Here is a 22075-nt window from a genome sequence, read left to right on the forward strand (position 1 = left end):
GATGCTGATTGCAGCCATGAAATTAAAAGACGCTTGTTCCTTGGAAGAAAAGCTATGACCAACCTAGATAGCATATTAAAAAGCAGAGACATTACTTTGTCAACAAAGGTCCATCTAGTCAAAGCTATGGTTTTTCCAGTAGTCATGTGTTGGATGTCAGAGTTGGACCATAAAGAGAGCTGAGCACTGGAGAATTGATGCTTCTGAACTGTGGTATTGGAGAAGACTCTTGAGAGTAGTCCCTTAGACTGCAAGGAGATCGAACCAGTCAGTCCTAAAGAAAATCAGTCCTGAATATTCATTGGAAGGACTGATGCTGAAGCTGAAGCTCCAATACTTTGGCCACCTGATGCAAAGAGCCAATTCATTAAAAAAGACCCTGATGCTGGGAAAGACTGAGGCAGGAGGAGAAGGGGACAACAGAGGATGAGATGGTTGGATGGCATCACCATTTGATGGGCATGAGTTTGATTAAGCTCCAGCAGTTGGTGATGGACAGGGAAGCCTGGCATGCTGCAGTCCATGGGGTCACAAAGAATCGGATATGACTGAGTGACTGAACTGAGCTGTCTCCATCCATCACACAGGTTGCTGCTGCTGCTAAGTCACTTCAGTCGTGTCCAACTCTGTGCGACCCCATAGATGGAAGCCCACCAGGCTCCCCCGTCCCTGGGATTCTCCAGGCAAGAATACTGGAGTGGGTTGCCATTTCCTTCTCCAATGCATGAAATTGAAAAGTGAAAGTGAAGTCGCTCAGTTGTGTCCGCCTCTTAGCGACCCCATGGACTGCAGCCTACCAGGCTCCTCCATCCATGGGATTTTCCAGGCAAGAGTACTGGAGTGGGGTGTCATTACCTTCTCCAACACAGGTCGCAGGTGTACATAATTGATACCTCTGGGAGACTCTGGGTTGGCCTCCCCAAGCCACTCAGAACTCCAGAGGAAAGATTTTGCTTAAAAGGATAAATAGTATTTTATTCTGAGCATTCTTGAAACATTCTGAGCAGATATGGGGCAAGTTTATAAAGACCTTCTACAAAATATAGGACAGTACACAGCAGTGTTTTGCAATGAACTCTCTCCTTACGACTGGATGGGAGAAAGTTGTTTATTAAAATCCTCTTGGCAATTCTGGTAGTAAACCCAAAGGATTGCACATAAAATAGACCGGCTTTCACCTCTTCTTCACTCACTCTACCTCCAGACAGTAAAGGGTAAGCCATCAATCATTACAGACAGGTTCATATAAACATTTTGCATGGTTCTTTGGATGCAAGGCAGCCCCTAAAAACTGACAGTCTTCTAGAACGATCAGAAAGATTCATACTTCTACCCTTTTCTGAAAAAGAATACTCTGTCAAAAGAAGTCCTTTCCTCAGTGGCCTCACAGCTGAGGGAGGCCCTTCCTGCTCCGGCCACGGCCAAAGGATGACCACGTGGATGACCATGACCTGGGCCAAGGGCCTTGTTCAAGTTCGAAGACACCGCCAAAGCCGTTGCCAAACCCCCTCTCAGTCATTGTTCGGAACCCTGATTCTGAGGTCGATGGGCAGAGCCACAGCCTAGGACTTTAAGGGATATCTAGAGGGAAGAGTTAGTGATCAAATGAAAGTCTGCGATTATCTACTTTATGAAAATAAAATACCATTAATTAACATCCCCCTGGAAGGACTGATGCTAAAGTTGAAACTGCAATGCTTTGGCCACCTCATGCGACGAGTTGACTCACTGGAAAAGACTCTGATGCTGGGAAAGGTTGGGGGCAGGAGGAGAAGGGGATGACAGAGAATGAGATGGCTAGGTGGCATCACCGACTCTATGGACATGAGTTTGAGTGAACTCCGGGAGTTGGTGATGGACAGGGAGACCTGGAGTGCTGTGATTCATGGGGTCGCAGAGAGTCGGACACGACTGAGCAACTGAACTGAACTGAACTGAACCTTCAACCAATAAAGGGACAGGAGCAGAGTGGCCTCGCATGCTGCAGTCCATGGGGTCCCGAAGAATTGGACACAAATAGGCAACTAAATAACAACAATAGCAACAACCAAAAAAGAAGTCCCTTTAGTTGTAGCACATTCCTTTTATCCATGTCAAGGGTGGTCTGAGTGTGCTGTTGATCCTGAGAACACTTATTTTAATTATTTACAAAGAATAATTAACCAGTTGATAACTAAGCAGAGGGTTTGAGCTAATTCTTGGAGTAAATGCTATGGCTGGGAAAACTCAAAATGATGAGCTACCTTTGTTCATGCAGTAACTTCGAGGCTGTAAGGTAACATATCAATTAGAATTTTGTAAAATTAAATATTATTAGAAAGGCAGAAATGATCATCGTAGAAAATGCCCTCTATATGAAAGGACTTTTATAATGTGACTAGTCAGGCTATAACCTGTAGTTTATTGGGTTTGTTTACCTAATGGCTTGTAAGAATCCCTGTTTCCTGACTCAATACCCACGTTCTTCATCTCAATTTGCACCTGTTCTATGAAGCCTTCCCCTCCAACCTGGGTTTTATAATTCCCTTTCATTCATCTCTGAAGTCAGTTTTAATATTGTCTGTGTCCTATAGTTTAGCTCTTTTTGTTTTCAATGTTCAATTCTTACAATATATTTTTTAAAAAGAAGTATAATACTCAGTTTCAGTCTTAAAACACTTTAAAATGTTTCTCTTGCCTCTTCCTTCTTTTCCCTATTTCTATCATTACGTTCTTCAGTATATTTATAATAATCAGAATTTCAGGTATAGGTCAACAAGTGTCACTGTAAAAAGTAAAATTTAGAAAGCTTATCAAAAGCTACAAACTTCCAGTTATAAGATAAATAAGCACTGGACATGTAATGTACAACGTGATATACAACTGCTAAATATGTGACAAGTTGTTAAGAGTTCTCATCACAAGAAAAAAGCATTTTAAAAATTTCTTTAACTTTGCATCTGTATGAGATGATGTATGCTCCAAAGTTATTGTGATAATCATTTCATGGTGTATGTAAGTCTAATATGCTGTATACCTTAAGCTTATATAGGGCTCTATGTCAATTATATCTCAAAAAACTGGAAGAGGAGAAAACAGTAAGTAGATAGGAAAAAAAATGATAAACTGATTCGTTCATTCATCCATCCCTTCATTTATAGTTATTAAAACTGTGTGAGATGTTGGGTGGAGAAAATAATTATTAATGTTGCTGTGTATGTGCTCAGTCACTTCCTACTCTTTTTGACCCTATGGACTGTAGCCTGCCACTCTCCTCTGTCCATGAGATTCTCCAGGCAAGAATACTTAAGTGGGTTGCCATGCCCTCCTCTAGGGGATCTTCCTGACCCAGGGTTCAAACCTGGGTCTCCTGCATTGCAAGTGGATTCTTTACCCACAGAGCAACCTAGGAAGCCCTAATGTTGCTTAGAGCTGATTAAACCATAACAGTGGGAATCTGGGAGGGAAGGCAGAAGAAAAATCAGCATAGGAACTGGTTTATGAATTACCTTTATCCACCAAGTAAGTCAGTTGATATAGTCACTTTATTCTGAGCAGGCATGTGTCAATATTTTACCAAAAAAAAAAAAAAATGCAGTGTTCTGAACTAACCTGTACTTTAAAAAAAGTACTAAAAGCTAAATGGAAGCAGCCCAGATCCTTAAAGGTCAGTTCATGAAAGGATCAGTTAGTTCAATGTCCAAGCTACCTCCAGTTTGTCAATGTGTGATTTATCAAAAACTTAAGAGCACTCTTGAAAATACCCAATGAATAGTAATATTTTTTTATGAATACCACAAGGAGTATTTGTTATTCAAGATAATCTTTAAGATATTTTTGTCACATATTCTAATTTAAAACATTTGTATTCAATTATTCTAGAATATATTTTTCTTCATGAATGTGAATATGTTCCATAAATGTATTCAGTTCTGTTTCTTCCGAAACATGTTAAGATGCTTGTAAAATAAATTAAGCTTTCTGTTAATTGGATAGCTAAGCTCACAAGAAAGTAGGGAACATTCTTGATGGTCCCAAAATTAAGAGGGAGTTTAATTGGGTTGGGGGGAATGCAGGAATGTTGGATGAGCTGAGGCAGAGGCTTCCCTGGGGGTTTACTGGACTTTGAGTTTTAATGGATGCAGAGCAATGGTAGAAAGACCTTGGGTTAACAAAAATAAAGAGGTAGACCTGATGCTTACCTGTGGTGAAAGTATGTACCAGAAATGAAACTGCAGAAATGCACAAGAAAATAGAGAATGTCCTGTTATAACCTCTTTATTTAGTTTCAAAAAAAAAAACAACTTCCCTTGAGAATTTAACCACTTGACCTGCCTCTTGAGAAACCTGTACTCAGGTCAGGAAGCAACAGTTAGAACTGGACATGGAACAACAGACTGGTTCCAAATAGGAAAAGGAGTACGTCAAGGCTGTATAGTGTCACCCTCCTTATTTAACTTACATGCAGAGTACATCATGAGAAACACTGGGCTGGAAGAAGCACAAGCTGGAATCAAGGTTTCCAGGAGAAATATCAATAACCTCAGACATGCAGATGACACCACCCTTATGGCAGAAAGTGAAGAACTAAAAAGCCTCTTGATGAAAGTGAAAGAGGAGAGTGAAAAAGTTGGCTTAAAGCTCAACATTCAGAAAACTAAGATCATGGCATCTGGTCCCATCACTTCATGGGAAATAGATGGGGAAATAGTGGAAACAGTGGCTGACTTTATTTTTCTGGGCTCCAAAATCACTGCAGATGGTGATTGCAGTCATGAAATTAAAAGACGCTTGCTCCTTGGAAGGAAAGTTATGGACCAACCTAGACAGCATATTAAAAAGCAGAGACATTACTTTGCCAACAAAGGTCCGTCTAGTCAAGGCTATATGGTTTTTCCAGTAGTCATGTATGGATGTGAGAGTTGGACTGAGAAGAAAGCTGAGCGCCGAAGAATTGATGGTTTTGAACTGTGGTGCTGGAGAAGACTCTTGAGAGTCCCTTGGACTGCAAGGAGATCCAACCAGTCCATTCTAAAGGAGATCAGTCCTGGGTGTTCATTGGAAGGACTGATGTTGAAGCTGAAACTCCAATACTTTGGCCACTGATGCAAAGAACTGACTCATTGGAAAAGACCCTGATCCTGGGAAGACTGAGGGCAGGAGGAGAAGGGGATGACAGAGGACGAGATGGTTGGATGGCATCACCGACTCAACGGACAGGAGTTTGAGTAGGCTGCAGGAGTTGGTGATGGACAGGGAGGCCTGGCATGTTGCAGTTCATGGGGGTCGCAAAGAGTCGGACACAACTGAGCAACTGAATTGAACTGAACTGAGAATTTAAAATTATAGTCTGCCTTTACTCAGTTCTAGGTTTCAATTTTGTACTCCCTATAGAAAGCAGGGGCCCACAAGTTGAAAACTTAACTTAAAAGTGGATACCAAGCAGAGAGAAGCAAATATAAAATCTCTTTGAAAGGAACATAGGATTGCTATAGACAAAACCCCTTTAAAGATGAGCCCATTACCTAAAATTGCAAAATGCAGGAGGAAATAATCACCATGAGTGAGAGTTGAGAAATTCTGAGGAGGGAAGTGATACTGTATTAGGGACCTTGCCTAATACAGTAGCCTCAGCCTGGCATGAGTATTCCCACAGTTAAAATCTCCAAGTCATCAGAGGAATCTGACAGTGGCTGAAATTGTTTCTTTCTTTATCCTAATCAGCCTGTTCAAGAGCACACTTCACAGATTAGGCTCTGCTGCTGCTGCTGCTAAGTCATTTCAGTCGTGTCCGACTCTGTGTGACCCCATAAACAGAAGCCCACCAGGCTCCCCCGTCCCTGGGATTCTCCAGGCAAGAACACTGGAGTGGGTTGCCATTTCCTTCTCCAATGTGTGAAAGTGAAAAGTGATAAGTTTTTGGATTCTTTTGGTTTGACATTTGGATGGGGGGAGGCTAGATGACAGCTAATCAATTAGCCTCCCCCCATCCAAATGTCAAACCGAAAGAATCCAAAAACTTACTGTGCCTAGAGTGTCTTTAGTTTTTTCTTCTCTCGTAAAGCCCTTTTTGTTGACAACAGCCTAGTGACTAACCTCCTTAAAACAAGTAAGTATATCATTTGGCATGCAGGTAACTAAATGTCTCTGAGTTATGCTTTCATAAGTTAGGGCTTCCCTGGTGGCTCAGAAAGTAAAGCATCTGCCTGCAATGCAGGAGACCCAGGTTCGGGAAGATCCCCTGGAGACAGAAATGACAACCCACTCCAGTATTCTTGCCTTGAGAATCCCATAGACAGAGGAGCCTGGTAGTCTACAGTCCATGGGGTTGCAAAGAGTCAGACATGACTGAGTGACTTCACTTTTTATGCTTTCACAGGGTCAAAAAAATAAACACAGAAGCAGGACCAGACCACAATAACTTTAGATAATAGAATTACCAGACTATTACCAAATGAGGTCCATCTGCCCCACTCCGCAGCAAGTCGAGCACTGAGATGTGGAAGTTTGCAGCAGAGAAAGGGTTTTTTCATGAGACAGCCAAGCAAGATGGGAGAACAGGTCTCAGATCCACCTCTGTATAGGTGAGAGGCTTGGGATATTCATGGGATAAAGAAGCAGGGTGGTCTGTGGCATGGGGAAAGGGGGTTGAAGATTAAAAAAAGGTGAAGTAATCAGTGTTCTGAGCAGGTATATTTGCATTACATGCTTCTTCATGGGACACATGTTCAGAAAATGGCAGCATTAGCATGACCTAAGGGTGGAGTTTTTGTCCCTCTGACATCCATTGGAAACTCTTACAGCTGAATGGTCAGTCATCTTTACCAGTTTGAATTGGGCAAGACTATCCCCATGTTCCTGAAAAACAACTTAAGCAACCATTACTATAGCGGCCCATATGTCAGAGATTTTTCTCTGTAGAGCGTGGTTAAAGAAATCTTGTGATTTGTTGTCCCAGCTATGGAGAATCTTGGCGGGTATGCAATTTGCAAGAACAATTAAAGCAGGCTTGATTAGTGAAGGTGCGTTGCAAGTTATTATTTATTAAGCAAGTTATAGTTCAAGGATTCTAATTGATGACTGCCCTCAGTTTCAAAACTGTTAAAAAAGTATGTTTAAGAGGTGGGAGGTGGGGGGGCGGGGAGGCTCAAGAGCAAGGAAACATATGTATACCTATGACTGACTGATGTTGACTTTTGACAGAAACTGACACAATATTGTAAAGCAATTATCCTCCAAATAAAAATTAATAAATTTTTTAAAAGTATGTTTAAAATAATTAGACTTATCCCTAAGTATTTTGTATTTGGGGATGCTAATGTTTTGGGTGTTTTTTTAAAATATTTATTTATTTGGCTATGCCAGGTCTTAGCTGCAGCATATGGGACCTAGTTCCCTAACCAGGCATCAAACCTGTGCCTCCTGCATTGGGAGTGCAGTCTTAGACTCTGGACCACCAGGGAAGTCTCCTGTAATGATATTTTTAAAACTTTCCATGTGTTCATTGCTAATATGTAGAAATATCATTGATATTTTATATTGACCTATAACCTATGGCCTTGCTAAACTTATTTAAGAGTTCTAGTAGCTCTTTTGTAGATTCTTTAGAAGGATTTTCTATGTGCACGATTATGTTATCCGTGAGAAAAGACCATTTTCCTTTTTCCTTTACAATCTCTGTGGCTTTTATGTATTTTTTTTGCAGTGACTTGAAGCTTTGCTGTAATGGTCAATGGAAGTGTTGAAGGTGGACAGCCTTGCTTTGTTCCTGATGTTAGGGAGAATGTATTCAGTCTTCTACTACATGAACATTAACTGTGGGTTTTTAATACATGCCCTTTATCAAGGTCAAGAAACAACTTTTCTATTCCTAGTTTGGAGAACATTTTTATTATGAATGTATTTTAACTTCTGGCAAACACCGTCCCTCCTACCCCATCTTTTTAGATGATTGTATAGCTTTTCTTATGATAATGTATTTATTTCTTTCTTTAGATACTGAAAGAAAAGAGCTCTGAATCTGAAGTTTTATACAGTATAGCCAAATTCTCACTTCAGTGAGAGAGAGTATTAAGAATGTTTTCAAGCACACAAAGCCTCTGAAGTTTAACACACAAAAATCCACAATCAAAACACCTTTAAAAGAAATGTTCATGTAAGAAAAACAAATCCAGGAGAATCTTCAAGAGATATGGGATGTCAGGGTGGTCAAATATATTGATAAATTTATTGCTGTTTTAAAACATTAAAAAGCTAAGACTAAAAGAGAGAATGTTTATCCAAAATAACTAATGTCAAAAATTCCAAACAAGAACAATATGATGGTGGGGAGAAGAGGGAGACAGAGGGATGCTAAAAAATGCTAATGCATTTGACTTATTAGGAGGAAAGTATATATATTTAGAAGTTTCAGAAATCAATGGTCTTGGGAATTTTCATCAGGAGTTATGTGTTCTTTGATAACAGTCAGGGATGGAAGAAGTGAGGCCATTAAATACAGATAGATATCATTCCCAACACCCCAGTTTATAGTATATCTGAAGAAGAACATCCCCCAACAGAAGCCAGAATTTCAAACTTTTAGCAGCATGCTTTGCCTTTTCAGAAATATTGAGTAAGAGATGAAGAAAAGCCCTACCTCACTGTCTTGAAAGTAGATTTTACTGACATCAGTATTTTAGATTTCCTCCTCTGTGGTTATCTTGAGGTTTTTCTGCCCTGAGACAATGCATCTTAGTAAGATTCAGGGTGGGATTTCATAGTTTAAAGTGGTGAGGGAACATAATTGTGAAAGGGACAAATGGCATGATGTTCTAAGGCAGGTCCCTGTTAAGCAGGTCAATTTTAGTGGAGTGCATAGGAAAACAGACAGGCTGGAAAATAATCTCTGCAACTACCCATTCCTGGACATCCTTGGAAGAACTGCATATACCCTCTAGTACTCATGCTTTGCGTGAGCAGGGGTGGGTCATTATGAACAAATGGAGATTTTTTTTTTAATTAGTTTAAAAAATCACCAATGCACTGTGATCAGTCGCCTTGTGATTCAGAACTTAAGAGGGGAAGAATGAAGAGTAACTCGAGGCAAATAGGCCCAGGACAGGAGAGTCCCCTGTTTTCTGTATGTGCCACTAATGTCTAAAATCCTGCCATGGCCTCTCACTGTCAGATGGGTCTATTTTGCATTTTCCTCATCCCAGTGACCAATTCTTAGAATTGTGGAAAATTCTTAAAGAGATAGGAATACCAGACCACCTTACATGCCTCCTGAGAAACCTGTATGCAGGTCAAGAAGCAACAGTTAGAATTGGACATGGGACAATAGACTGGTTCCAAATTGGGAAAGGAGTATGTTAAGGCTGTATATTGCCATCCTGCTTATTTAATTTATATGCAGAGTACATCATGCAAAATGCTGGTCTGAAGGAAGCACAAGCTGGAATCAAGATTGCCGGGAGAAATATCAATAACCTCAGATATGCAGATGACACCACCCTTATGGCAGAAAGTGAAGAACTAAAGAGCCTCTTGATGAAGATGAAAGAGGAGAGTGAAAAAGCTGACTTAAAGCTCAACATTCAAAAAACTAAGATCATGGCATCCGGTCCCATCACTTCATGGCCAATACAAGGGGAAACAATGGAAACAGTGACACACTTTATTTTCTTGGTCTCCAAAATCACTGCAGATGGTGATTGCAGCCATGAAATTAAAAGACGCTTGCTCCTTGGAAGAAGAGCTATGTTAAACCTACACAGTGTACTAAAAAGCAAAGACATTACCAACAAAGATCCATCTAGTCAAAACTGTGGTTTTTCCAGTAGTCATGTATGGATGTGAGAATTGGACCATAAAGAAGGCTGAGCACCAAAGAATTGATACTTTTGAGCTGTGGTGTTGGAGAAGACTCTTGAGAGTCCCTTAGACTGCAAGGAGATCAAACCAGTCAATCCTAAAGGAAATCAGTCCTGAATATTCACTGGAAGGACTGATGCTGAAGCTGAAGCTCCAATACTTTGGCCACCTGATACAAAGAGCCAACTCATCAGAAAAGACCCTGATGCTGGGAAAGACTGAAGGCAGTAGAAGAAGGGGATGACAGAGGATGAGATGGTTGGATGGCATCATCAACCTGATGAACATGAGTTTGAGCAAGCTCTGGGAGTTGGTAAAGGACAGGGAAGCCTGGCGTGCTGCAGTCCATGGGGTCACAGAGAGTCAGGCATGACTGAGCAACTGAACAACACCAAGTGACCAGGTCTCATTTAGTGAGCTTTGCTCTCACACTCGTCTTCTTGGAGGACTTTGGAATTCTTGCCTCCCTTGGCTGAACCATGCTGGGGCTCACGGACTGAGGGCTTGGGGATGCTCTCAGGCCCGTCTTTCCAGACCTCACTCTCAGTGTTGCTTCTCCATTGTTCAGGCTCCATGCTGGGCCCCATGGGGACTGTGGTCTCCTGGAAAATACCCAAGGGAAAGTGGGGACTCTACCCTGGTCTCCTCTCAAACCCAACCCGAGTCATGAGTTCTTGAACCAGATTGGGATACTTTTTAAAGGGATTCTGCCCAAAATAGTGCCTGTTGGACTACCAGGGAAAACAAGATTTTGAGAGAGGATCAGGAAAAAAGTGGAAGTGAAAATCTTAGTCACTCATTCATGTCCGACTCTGTGACCTATGGACTGTAACCCGCCAGGCTCCTTTGTCCATGGAATGCTCCAGGCAAGAATACTGGAGTGAGTAGCCATTCCTTTCTCCAGGGATTGAACCCAGGTCTCCTGCATTGTAGGCAGATTCTTTACCATCTGCCACCAGAGAAACCCAAGTCTTCCAAAAGAGAGTGCTGTCCTCTTGTCGGGGGACCTTCAGTGAAGGGTCCAGCAGGGGAGCCACAGGAAAGCATTCAGCATTAAACATCAATCAGATGGAGGGAGGAAGGAAGAGCTGACTTACTGTACCAGTTAAGTAAGAACTTCCTTATCCCGCTTACTATTCTCCAGTCCAGCCCCCAACTCAACCCTGGTGTGGTCATAAACAGTAGTATGCGAGATGGGAAGATGTGGTGATTGAGAGAGAGGAACTTGGTTTTTTATCAGACAACTTTCTGTTCTAATTTTTTTTTTCTAGCTACATCCATGTGTAACTTAAATGCAAAAAAAATTTTTTAATTAAAATTCACCAAGTGTACATTAACCATTGTATATAATTAAATAATTACGCAGACTACCATTCTAAATGAATGATCCCTAATTCCAACTGAGCTTTCAAGTCAGGCAGGAAAGTCTTCTATCTCCTCTAGGCAGCTTGCTGTCCCAGTTTCACAATGCTCATTTCAAACTTTGACCCAGCTGCCTGCCCTTCCCCAAGTCACAGCACTCCCAGAACTAATGGGCTTCCCTGGTGGCTCAAGCAGTAAAGAACCTGCCTGCAATGCGTGCAGGTTCAATCCCTGGGTAAGGAAGATCCCCTGGAGGAGGAAATGGCAACTCATTCCAGTATTCTTGCCTGGAGAATCCCATGGACAGAGGAGCCTGGTGGGCTACAGTCCATGGGGTCACAAAGAGTTCGACACAACAAAAGCAATTCAGCATGCCCAAATTTCAGGCTAACACTCATCTGAGCTTTATAACCATTCTCTCCTGCCTCCTCAATAACCTCATTCTTTCAGTTTTTTCCACTCTGCTGTTTTCAATATCGTCTTTTCTGGGCTCCTTCTCAAAATGATTTCAACATGCACAAGGTCCTCCACCTTAAAGACACCCCTTCTGGATCCTGTGTCCTCTTCCAGCTACTTTCCTTTCCCTCACAGGCAAACTTGAAAAGCTTGCCCACACTTGCTATACCCAGTCTTACCTGCCAGGCACTCACCACCCACTGTACATTGGCTGCTGTCCAGAATTCCACATAAACTGGTCTCTGAGCCCACAGTGACCTCACATAGGCAAATCCAATTCCCATCTGAGTCCACATATTGCTTGGCCTCTGTGTCACTTGGGAATGCTTTGGACTGCAAATAACTGTCTTAGAGCAGCTTAAACAAATATGAGTCCTCTGCTCATAAGAGGATATCTGGAGGTAAGCAGCTGCTGGTGTTGGTTCAGTGGCCCCACAGCATTGGGGTAGTCTTTCTAAATCCTTTCCCACTTCCCTCCATGGTTGAGGCTGTACATCCCAATTCATAACTGGAGGAAGGGGAGAGGTCTGGACTTGTCTCTTTTATTAGAAAAGCAAAAGATTTCCCAAGTTCCCCTTATGTCTCATTGCCCAGAACTGTGTTTCCTGGTAATCTAGCTACAAAAAAAGATGAAGTGAGTGTTTAATGTATTTTAGCCTTTATTGTCGGAGAAGGCCATGGCAAGCCACTCCAATACTCTTGCCTGGAAAATCCCATGGATGGAGGAGCCTGGTAGGCTGCAGTCTGTGGGGTCACTAAGGGTCGGGCACGACTGAGCGACTTCACTTTCACTTTTAACTTTCACACATTGGAGAAGGAAATGGCAACCCACTCCAGTGTTCTTGCCTGGAGAATCCCAGCCTGGTGGGCTTCCGTCTATGGGGTCACACAGAGTCGGATACGACTGAAGTGACTTAGCAGCAGCAGCAGCAGCAACCTTTATTGTAGAGACAGACAAGAGAGAAGGGTGTTGAAAATGGAAACTGGGCTACCAGCCACTCTAACTCACCAGTGTTGGCCTGGTGCATCTCTTGGGTTACTTAAAACCTACGCACACCCCCACTTTCCCCCATACATATTTAACCTGGGGGGGTGGGGCACTCACTCCATATAGGAGGTAACCCTAGGCAGGAGTCTCCCCCAGCTCCTGCCTACCACATAGAGTCCAGGTTCTCTGTGTACTCTGCAGGACCCTCTTTGAGGTTCAGGTGTGGCTTCTCACGGTTTGATGATTTAAGCCAAGACAAGTTCATTGTCTGCTAAAATGAGAAGGATGGGACATACCAAGTGTTGGAGAGAAAGGGGACCAATAGAGCACCATACGCTCTTGCTGGTCTAGATCGACGTGGCCACTCTGAAAGACTTGGCACTAGCTGCAGTACAACTGAACCCCTGCATTCACTCTGAGCCGGGTGAATACCTGACACAGACGTGAGCAGATGTGCAAGAAAACATGTGTTCTGCAAAGTTTGAAGCAGCATAATTTATAACCACCTGAAACTGGAAACCACCCTGATGTCCATTGATGGTAGAAGGGAAAAGGGAGCAAGCAGCATATGGAAATGAGGACGAATGTTCTAGATGGACACACTACATACAAATCTCAAAACAATGCAGCGTAAAAGAAGCTATAGACAAAAGAGTATGTACTGTGTGGTTCCATTTATAGAAAAAACAAAAGTAAAAGCCACTTTGTGGTATTAGAAAAAGTCAGGATAGCAGTTACCTTTCAGGGAGAGGGTGGTACTTGGAAGGGAGCACAGGCAGGTCTCCTAGGATGTTGGTAATGTTCTGCTTCTTGATCCAGGTGCTGGTTATATGGGGGTATTCAATTCCTGAAAGTTTATTGAGCTGTATGCCTTTCTGTATGTGTGCTTTTGCAAAATAATAGAAAAAAAATACATATATGCCCTTGGTTCCTGGCACAGAGCTGTAATTCCGTTGTAATTTCATAAGTGACAGGAGCACTAGGAGCATCTTTGTTCTAATATTTGGCCTTTGACCCTGGTTCATGATCATTTCCCCCCCGCCCCTGAACCCCCCTCCCACCTCCCTCCTCCCTTTATTCTCCCTCTGGGTCATCCCCACATGCCAGCCCCGAGCATCCTATAACATGCATTGACCCTGAACTAGTGATTCGTTTCACATATGACAACATACGTGTTTCAATGCCATTCTCCAAAATCATCCCACCTTTAAATCCCTTGGAATCTCCTTGGTGATTGGAGTGTCCTTTGTTCTAATGTGGTGACCCTTGGTGGGCCCCTGGATGGCTTCAGGATGGGTCTGGTCACCAAAAGACCAAGCCATGATTAGACAGGTGGAACTTTTAGCTCCACCTACTAGCCTCCAAGAAAGGGCAAGGACTGGAGATTGAGTTAATCATCGATTATGCCTGTATGGGGAAGCCTTCATAAAAACCTCAGTGGTACAGGGTTTGAACAGCTTCTGGGTTGGTGAATATATCCACATGTCTGCAGGGTGGGGTACTGCAACTCCAAAGAGACAGGGGCTCCTGTGCTTTGTGCCTTTCCAGGCCTCACTCTATATATTTCTTCTTCTAGCTGTTCACCTGTATTATAAAATAAACTGGGAAATGCAAGTAAATGTTTTCCTGAGTTCTGTGAGCTGTTCTAGCAGGAGATAAAATCTCAGGAGGTAGTCATGGGAACCTTCAATTTGTAGCCGAGTCCAGTAGAAGTCATGGTTAACCTGGGGACCTATTTACTGAGCTTGGAATTGGAAGTGGGCAGCAGTCTTATGAAGCTGAGTCCTTTACCTGTGGGGATAGTACTAACTTCAGTTAGTGTCATAATTGAATTGCATTGCAGAACACTCAGCTGGTGTCGCAGAGAATTGCTTAGTGTGGGGAACACCCCACACATCTGCTGTCAGAAGTATTGTGTGTGTGAGTAAAGGAAAACAGTATGTTTTTCTCTGAACAACCATGCATCAATAAGCTATGAAGAAGAACACCAAATCAAAATACAGGGAAACACAGTCAATGCACAATGTGAAGAAATAATAAAACGTCTTTCTTTTCAGAAAAAAAGAGAATAAAAAACGTAGAGTATACCCCAGTCAGTAACTCATACCCAGGCCAGTCCTGCTGTACAGAAACAAGGGGTCTCTTCCGTGACCACATATCAGGTTCTTGTAGGGGATCTGGCAGCCCCTCCCTTGTTAACAGGGACGACCACCATTGATCAGGCTTGAGATTTTAGGGATACATGACTCCCTCCATCATTTGTTAGGCTTCTGGTCAAGTCTGTGCATGAATAATCACAATCATAACTTATCTAAAGAGTCTTCAAATGGTTTTCTAATGAAAGACTATATTTCACCCCAAATAGGTAATATATTTGACTTTTTAAAAATGAAAGCAATACAAAAAGATATAAAATGAGGTCTTATTCTCACCTCTGTTCTCTTTTGTTAGTTTCTTGTGTATACCTCAAATGTTTCATTCTGGAAAACAACCACGACCAAGTATAAGAATATTTAAGTCTTACAGGGGCTGGTCTCTGTGTGCTCAGTTGCAGTGGAGGTAATTCAAAACAAAACAGGTAGAGAAGCCACCTGTGGTCCATCTTTGCTCCCTTGGGCCTCTGTCTTATCTCCTGATAAAGCTGCCTCTTCCCTGTAAATTGTGAGACCCAGCTAGTTCAGGTTGTGAGCTGCACCTCATCAAGTCCTCCTCTCTCACCAAGGCCTAATTTTCTTTAACCTCTGTGTTCAAATCCGTTCTAATCTGGATTTTCACTCCCTTGAAGGACTTTGCTGAAAGCTACTTTAAAAAGGAAGGAAAAAAGGCAACACTCTCAAGTGTTCTGTATTGTTCCTGGGATTTCTCCTATAATACAACTTTGGTTGGCATGTGGGTTTTTTCCAAGGTCTAGCAAGTGACAGCAGTTCAACTCTTTACTACTTAACATGTTGGTCACCAACTTTCCAATATGGAATAGAGTCTTCACCACTGGCTACCTTAACCTTCAGTTAGCCAATCCCACATTTTAGTATTTGGTTTTTGTGTCCTACTTCTAGTAACAAGTTATTTGCCAGTTAGGAATGGGTTCAGCTACAAGTTCTAGAACACTCCTCTATAAATGGCTTAAACAAATGTCTCATGGACGAAAATGGGGCAAGGGAGGTCAACAGGGAAGTTCTCACAGTAGTCTGAGTAGCGGATGATGGTTTCCTGGGTGTTATACCTCAATAAAGCTGGGGTTGAGGGGGAATGTAGCTCCTAGAATCTGGCTTGAGTAACTAGATGGATGGCAGTGACATTTGCTCAACTGGGAAAAACAGAGAGGTACATGTTCGGGGGTGAACATATTTCAGTGGGCCAAGTTAAGTTTGGAATCCTAGTTAGACACTCCTGTGGAGGTGGCAAGTAGGCAGTTATTTTGAGGAGTCAGGACTTATAGGCCGAGGTTACTGTTAGAAATCTTTTTTTGGAGTCATCTGCTTGTAAATGGCACCTAAGACCACATGATTAGATGAAATCACATAAGCAGAGTAGATAGGTCGACAAAGAAGGGGACTCAGGATAGAACCCGAAGCACCCTGATGTTTATAGGTTGAGCAGTAGGTGTTTTGGTTAGTGTTCATATAGAATATCTTTTTCTATTCATTTACTTTTAACCTTCCATAGCTTTAATTTCTTTTTACATTTTATTTTACCAAATTTTAAACCTATCTAAAAGTTAAAGTAATCAGCCAGTAAACACCCATATACCTATCACTGAGATTTATCAGTTATTAACATTTGTTTCATTTGTGCTTTCTCTTTAAATATACATTTTAAAAATTTTATTTTGGAATAGTTTTAAGTTTATAGGAAAGTTGCATCTAATGTATGGGGTGGAGAAGGCAATGGCAACCCACTCCAGTACTCTCGCCTGGAAAATCCCATGGACGGAGGAGCCTGGTAGGCTGTAGTCCATGGGGTTGCTAAGAGTTGGGCACGACTGAGCGACTTCACTTTCATTTTTCACTTTCATGCTTTGGAGAAGGAAATGGCAACCCACTCCAGTATTCTTGCCTGGAGAATCCCAGGAACAGAGGAGCCTAGTGGTCTGCCATCTATGGGGTCGCACAGAGTCGGACACGACTGAAGCGACTTAGCAGCAGCAGCAGAGCAGTAGGTGAGAAGTCAGTGAAAAGAACCCAACAAAGAACAGCCAGTGAGGTAGGAGGAGGGCCAAGAGTACATGGCATCAAAAGACGAGAGAAGAAGGCGTCTCAGAGTAGAATGACTGTGAGAAACAGTACTGAGAGGAGCGTGAAAACAAAGAAAAGGAGAAGGCACCACTGAATTTGCATGGAGACTGCAGCTACAGTAATGCAGTGGAGAAGAAACCACGGCAAGACGAAATGATCCTGGGGATGGTCTATTAGAGAGGGAGTGACGTGATTCAAGAGATGACACAGGATAAGATCCACAGAAAAAGTGGAAGTGTTGGATAAATAGAATGAGAAATGCTTTATCCATCTATCAGACACTGAACTTGTTGAAGGAGACCATTTCTTGTTTGTATTCATTTCTCGGGTTAACTCCTAGCACAGAGCCTAGTACCTAAGAGGTACTCAAGAAGTGTTACTGAATGAATCAATAAACAGCCAGATGGAAGAATGGATGGATGGCAGAGGGAGAGCTGAAACATGAACTAGATCAAACCAACTCAAACTTCAGAGTAAGGAAAGGAGGAGGAGTCTGGGATTAATAGGGTGTCCTCTATCCTCAGATGGTAAAGAATCTGCCACTAAAGCGGGAAACCTGGGTTCAATCTCTGGGTCAGGAAGACTCCCTGGAGAAGGGAATGGCAATCTACTTCAGTATTCTTGTCTGGAGAGTCGCATGGGCAGAGGAGCCTGGCTGGCTACAGTCCATGGGGTCACAGAGATGGACATGACTGAGCAACTAAGACCCTGCTCTCCTGCCACAATGGTCAGAGAAGGGAGGAAATAATTTTATGAGCTATTAAAACTAGAAAGTGGTACTTGATCCTAGACAATATTTTCACCATCCATGTTTCTTTCTGCCAACCTATAAAAAGATAGGAAGCCTGGGTGCTTGGTTCTCCCAGTTCCCAGACTCCCAACATGATTCTCTCAACCAAGTCCCTGCATCATCTTCAATCCTTGGCTGAGCCCACAGCAGTTCTGTATTTCCTAGGGTTGTCCTAATTTTCTCCTTAGAGATGCATCTTAACCTATCTAACTATACCTGAAGTACATTATGTTTCCTGTTTTTCTCCTTCCTAAAATTGGCTCCAGGGCCCACGGTTGGTGAGCAACTAACTGCAGGGGCTAATGGCTTGATCCTGACAGAACTGGAATGGAAGGCAACAGTTTTTTTCTTCACGCTATTATATTTTTTCCTAATGTGCAGTCAGAGAAACCCAGGAACCTGTAGAGGTGTAGGTGGTGGTGGAGCTGAAAGCCAGTCAGCGGGCCAGTTGCATCCGCCATCCAGCGTCCTCATCCTACTATATTTCTGGGGGCTTCCGGGCTTGCCTAGCCCCTACGGACTTGGGGGTTCAGATGGTCCAACCCAGAATCCAACCGAGTGTCGCCCTATGCGAGGCAGACAGAAGAAATGCCCCCGCCCAGCCCTTACTGGGCCTGAGCCCATTACACGTGGAACCAGCCCAGCGGCCCGCCGGTTCCGGCGCTGGTCAGAGGCGGGGCCCGCGCCGCCAATGGGCGGGCAGAAAGGGCGCGCGTGCGCACAGCCGGCCGGGGGCGGGGGCGGAGCGGAGGAAAAACGTACTGGGACGGGAGCTGGCGAGGCTCATGCTGGAGGGCTTCGCGTCTGGGGACAGACTGGTGGCAGCTGGTGGCAGCGAGGGTGAGTGAACCGGGGGCCTCCCGCGATCCGGCTGCGGCCTGTGATCCCTGTGACCCGACCTTGGAGGAGGAGGTCCGTGGGGCGGCATTCAGGAGTCTGCAGCGGGGCGGGACCCTGGCGTTCCTTCGGGGGGCTTCTGGCTAGGGTTGAAAGGCGAGAGCGGCCTGGGTGCGGGTCTCGGACCCCGAGCCGCCGCGGGAAGCTAGCCGACTAGGAGCAGAGCCTCCCTCCCGGGGCATATGCTGTAGGGGCTTTAAAGCCTGACGGGCCGGCCGGGGTCGATCTCCGCGCTCTTGGAGGACCTGCGGTGGACCTGCGCGCGGGCGTTGAGTCGTTGCTGCCCGTCTGCCCCTGGTACCCCTCTCTCTCTGGGAGAGACAGTGAACACTGACGGGGGCCGAGCTTGGCCAGGCTGTGCCAGGGGAACAGGGAGGCGGGGAAGCCTGTATTCCTCTCTTGTGGCATGGCACCGCCATCCATCCAGATGCCCAAGCAGAGACCTGCACGTCATTCTCACCTCCTGTACGCTTTACCCATCCACATCGAATCCATCACAAATCTCTCTTGGATACGCCGACTTCTCCACGCCCAGTTCCTCTGCTCTAGCAAGTTCAGGCCACCATCATCTCTCCCCTGTGCCCCTTCTCCATCCTCTGTGCATTGTTATATATTGGAAAGCCAGAGTGATGGTCTTAAAACCGAAATCTGATCACGGTCACCAGAACCCTCCCCCCATCCCCTGATCTTCCTTCTGTGGATCCCCTTGCTCTTACAAGCTCTTGAACATCGCTTTCAATGCCCTTGGTGACCTGTCTTCTTTTGTACTTTACTAACTCATCTGTCTCCACTATACTGTCTTCAACGATATTAAACCCTTTTTAGTTCCCAGGTTGGAGCAAGTTCCTTCTAGGCTTAGGTGTTTGTTACAGTATGTTCACTCTACCTGAAGTGCTATCATTTAATTGAAAAAAATCATCCTTCATATATTAACCCAGGTAGGGGTTGGGGCTATTGCCATACCCTACAGCTATCTCATTTACTGATCTTTTCCACTGGGCTGTAATCTGTGTGACAGGAGCCTGTCTGGTTCTTGTCACACAGATTATCCTATTCTCAGACATACCTGTCCTCAGAACCTTGTGCAGTACCAAGCTGTTTAGTGAAGTTGTTTTTGTTGTAGTTTAGTCACATCCAACTCTTTTGCAATCCCGTGGACTGCAGCCTGCCAGGCTTCTCTGTCCATGGGATTTCCCAGGCAAGAATACTGGCTTGGGTTGCCATTTCCCTCTCCAGGGGATCTTCCCAACCCAGGGATTGAACCCCATGTCTCCTGCATTGCAGGCAGATTCTTTACTGCCGAGCCACCAGGGAAGCCCAGGAAACAGTTTAGTTAAATGTGTAAATGAAGCGTGGCAGCTCCCTCCCAAATGAACAAATAGATCAAGTTATTAACTGCCTGCTTCTCCAGAACCAGTTCTCAACCCCCAGCGCATGTAGAGGTTTCTCTGTCTAGGAACTTGGTTCTTTCCTTGCTTTCAGTCCAGGACTGTGGCAGTTTTAAATGGGGAAGTACCAGTCAGAGTTTTTCTTTGGCATCGACTCTGGGTACAGGATGTGTGGCTACTTTGAGTTTGATTCTTAACTGAGGGCGGTAGCATGAGAGAAAAGTTGCCTACAACTGATGGGAGGAAGGCTGACTCCCAACTTTTTGGTGCTGATAAGACTAAGGACACAATGAGAGTGGGCCAGGCCAAACCACTGCAGGGAGGACTCCCGAGGGAAGTTATTTTTCTAGCTTAGGTCAGATCCTCTGTGATAGGGAACAACACACCTGGGTTCCAGGGCCCAGAGCCCTGATACAGAGTGAAGGCATGCTATTCCAGGTGAGCTCAGTATTTTGTTATAAATTCACTAAAGGAGTAAAGGAGAGACAGAGAAAATAGCTTTCCTGTCTTCACAGAGAGAGGGAAAGAGAAAAACAAAAGGAGAACCGTGTGTGACCGTATGTTAAGGCCAAGTGAGTGTGAGAGACCGCAGACTGAGGTCAGAGGAGGGAACAGTTGGTTTTGGCTGAGAGAACAGAGATGACATTTGAATTGGGCCTGGAAGGAAGAGGGAGGATGGACAGGTGAAACAGATGGGAACAAATGCCCTAGGACTGGAAGAGGCTGCTGGAGCCAGGAGGAAAGCCCTGTTACAGACAAGGCCTTGTGGGAACCGGCCGCCATCAGTGGTCTAGCGCTTCTCCCCAGAACTCCTGTGAAGGATGTCTCAAATTCAGAAATCTCTCCTCCTCTGGATTTTTCTCTAGCCTAGCCTTTACACTTTCTGAACGGCCAGTGAACCCAGGAACTCCTGGGGCTTATCTGCCAAGCTCTCTGCTTATGGCCTTGAGCTAAATAGTTGGAGTGTGGATGATGCAACTTGTTCTTTTGGCGGAAGGAGTTGCTAAAATTTCCTTTTCATTGTGAGCAGTATGGTTTGTCGGGTGGCAATCAGATTCCCTGTTCTTGTAGCACTTGCTAGGTGGAGTTTCTCTTCTATGTTTGCAGATTTGGCTTTTGTGGTGGTCTCAAGGTTAGAGACCTGGCACAGCAAATCAAAATGGGGTAATCCCAAATGGATGGTTCTTGGGCTTTATCCTGTCTCCTTTGAAGAGGGGATAATTTGGACTCAAAGTTACTGTATTACTGAGCACTTGGTTGCTTTTTGGTGTTATTCCAATAGAATCTCTCCCCTCTCACCCCATCCCTACCTGATATACTAAGTATTCAACCACATGGTTATAGGAGATGGTGCCACGGGTCTGTTGACCACTGAGCTCTACTATCTGATAGATAGCGCCAAAACCAAGTTTCATCCTCAGTTACATTGACATCAGAACCTGGCAGTGTATGGGTGAGGATGATAACCCCCCAGCTCCCAAGGACCATGGCACGAAGGCTGAGAACCTCCAGCTTCTGTGAATGTGAATCCAGTCCCCAGCCTCACAGAGCCCAGTCCAACAGAGGGTACTGAGAGGTCATCAGACATGTTCACAGGCACTTGCACAGTTGTTGTCAGCAACAGACAGGACCCTTCTGAAGGGAAGCACTTAGGAGCATATGGGAAGACCGTCTAAGCCAGACTTGGAATTGAATAAGGCTTGCTGGAGAAAGAGATATCTTATGCATTATGACTCTTAAAGGCTTTCCCCTCTGGTCCCTCCTGTCCCAGAACTCTCCAGTATGTGTCAGAACAAGCTTTCCTTCCCTGGTTGGGGCAGTCTTTGCAGAGAGTAACCTGAGACCTTGTTTTCAGGTACCAGAATGGCAGTGACCTTATCAGTGTCTGGACACTTCTATTTGGTAAAATTGGAATGTAGTTTCTGGCTGTTCCTAAATTATTTTCTAGAGATGAGACTCAACCAGAATCCCCCTTTTTATTCCATCCATATAGAACTGGAACAAAATTATGGGATGAATTGCATTAAATATATATTTATAAAGAAAAAACATGTTTATAGTAGAAATTTTAGAAGCAATGGAAAAGTAAAGAGCAGAAAAATAAAAGTCACTCCTAATCTCATAA

At 44.0% G+C, this 22075-nt stretch overlaps 1 protein-coding gene across 5 annotated transcripts in view; it reads left to right on the forward strand.

Moving 5' to 3' along the window:
- MCFD2 (multiple coagulation factor deficiency 2, ER cargo receptor complex subunit) overlaps positions 1 to 22075 on the forward strand; it is a 47059-nt gene that overhangs the window by 19203 nt on the left and 5781 nt on the right. The window contains exon 1 of one of the 5 annotated variants that reach the window (XM_055400921.2): positions 18366 to 18505. The exons of 2 other annotated variants lie outside the window; for them this stretch is intronic. The gene's annotated coding sequence lies outside the window, so the exon portion shown is untranslated. Of the gene's footprint in view, positions 1 to 18365; positions 18506 to 18557; positions 18578 to 22075 lie in introns of those variants that run through there. 2 more of the 5 variants (XM_055400917.2, XM_055400920.2) reach the window with 2 other exon arrangements.

The sequence above is a fragment of the Moschus berezovskii genome, chromosome 11 (assembly GCF_049115385.1).
Source record: "Moschus berezovskii isolate FMDL1 chromosome 11, NW_MosBer_1.0, whole genome shotgun sequence".
Classification (NCBI taxonomy): domain Eukaryota; kingdom Metazoa; phylum Chordata; class Mammalia; order Artiodactyla; family Moschidae; genus Moschus; species Moschus berezovskii.